Here is a 2,500-nt window from a genome sequence, read left to right as displayed (position 1 = left end):
TAGATAAATTGTCAATGTGTCACTACAATCGTAAAAACACTCTTAAAAACCCGTGACACTTCCACCAGAGCCGTTTGAGTGTAGATAAATTGTCAAAGTGTCACTAGAAACGTAAAAACACTCTTAAAAACCCGTGTCAAATCAACCACAGGCTTTTAAATGTGACAGCGCCTGCTAACACGCCCACCTCCTGCCGTCACCAACCACTGAAATGAACTGAAAACTGAAATATGGAGGGTGGGGACTGGTGGAGGGTGGGTGGCGAGGGAGTGGGTGGCGCTGTTGCCCAAATGAAAACACTGAAATCTGGCGGGTGGAGAGTGGGTGTGTGTGTGTGTGTGTGTGTGTGGCGCTGTTCACAAATCTGGAGGGTGGGGAGGAAGGAGGGAGGCGTGAGGGGGTGGTGGCGGTGTTGCCTGGATCATCTTAACAACAGTTGCCAGATTAACCCACATATTTGAAAAAGGAAGTTTGCCATCAGAGGTGACAGATCCAGGGAAATTTCTTGGTTTTAGGGAAATTTTGACTATGACGGAAGAAAAATCGCTAAAAGGGGAAATTATGGAGAGAAATATTAGCTTTTACGGGAAATTTTTAGCTTGTATGCAGGGAAATATTAGCTTTTACGGGAAATTTTAGCTTGTATGCAGAGAAATATTAGCTATAGACGATCAGGAGCTCTGTTTGCCATGAGTGTGATATTGACACTACAGCAAAGATAGGCAGTACAAGTGGGCCTGTAGTACTTATATTCGTAGTAATAGTAATAGTATAAGTAGGTTTTAAGTGACGTGACTACTCCTACATGTTTTATCACTACTGGAAACGACCATTTTGATAAGGAATGTGTTAACCAGCTTGTTACTCCACGCTTGTTGCTTGTTCGTCCCAAACATTCTGGTGACTATTTGTTGATTTTATACAGCTTCAGAAACTTATGTGAGGGTTAAAATAGTGAAGACTGTGGCCATTAATCTTGTGACCTCCATACACCCTTCCTAATGTCCTAATGGTCTAATGGTACACAAATCTCAAGGTAAAAATGTGTCCCAGTACTGAAGGGGTTAAAATAGTGAAGACTGTGGCCATTAATCTTGTGACCTCCATACACCCTTCCTAATGTCCTAATGGTCTAATGGTACACAAATCTCAAGGTAAAAATGTGTCCCAGTACTGAAGGGGTTAAAATAGTGAAGACTGTGGCCATTAATCTTGTGACCTCCATACACCCTTCCTAATGTCCTAATGGTCTAATGGTACACAAATCTCAAGGTAAAAATGTGTCCCAGTACTGAAGGGGTTAAAATAGTGAAGACTGTGGCCATTAATCTTGTGACCTCCATGCACCCTTCCTAATGTCCTAATGGTCTAATGGTACACAAATCTCAAGGTAAAAATGTGTCCCAGTACTGAAGGGGTTAAAATAGTGAAGACTGTGGCCATTAATCTTGTGACCTCCATACACCCTTCCTAATGTCCTAATGGTCTAATGGTACACAAATCTCAAGGTAAAAATGCTGTGGCCATTAATCTTGTGACCTCCATACACCCTTCCTAATGTCCTAATGGTCTAATGGTACACAAATCTCAAGGTAAAAAATGCGTCCCAGTGACATGTCTGCCTGTCTGTATGTGTGAAAAAGACATCAAATTGACTTCATAACATCATTTTTCTTGAACTGACATCACAAAGTCTCTGCTAATTAGTTACTTCAATCCAGCAAACATCACAGAACGCGCGGTGATGTGGAAAAGACATCAAAATGGTCGCAAAACATCACTTTTCACCATCTGACATCACAAGGCCCCTGGAACACTAGCTAAACACTCTTCAATACAGTTTTCCATCAGCTGACATCACAAGGCCCCTGCAACACTAGCTAATTACTCTTCAATACAGTTTTCCATCAGCTGACAACACAAGGCCCCTGCAACACTAGCTAATCACTCTTCAATACAGTTTTCCATCAGCTGACATCACAAGGCCCCTGCAACACTAGCTAATTACTCTTCAATACAGTTTTCCATCAGCTGACAACACAAGGCCCCTGGAACACTAGCTAATTACTCTTCAATACAGTTTTCCATCAGCTGACATCACAAGGTCCCTGAAACACTAGCTAATTACTCTTCAATACAGTTTTCCATCAGCTGACAACACAAGGCCCCTGCAACACTAGCTAATCACTCTTCAATACAGTTTTCCATCAGCTGACATCACAAGGCCTCTGCAACACTAGCTAATCACTCTTCAATACAGTTTTCCATCAGCTGACAACACAAGGCCCCTGGAACACTAGCTAAACACTCTTCAAAACAGCAAGCTTCTAAGAGGGAGTGTTAATGTGATGTTAGAAGGCGCCACAGCAAGACAGTGTTGAGTTTGCTGTGTTGTGTACCAAGAGAGGCCACACTTTCAACACACTGAACCAAGACACCTATAGGCCTAGGCATCAACACGTGCCTAGGCCTACCCACTAATAGGCTTACTTACTTAAAA

Source organism: Portunus trituberculatus, chromosome 2 (assembly GCF_017591435.1).
Source record: "Portunus trituberculatus isolate SZX2019 chromosome 2, ASM1759143v1, whole genome shotgun sequence".
In the NCBI taxonomy this organism is placed as follows: Eukaryota; Metazoa; Arthropoda; class Malacostraca; order Decapoda; family Portunidae; genus Portunus; species Portunus trituberculatus.
Note: the sequence above shows the minus strand (reverse complement) of the source record.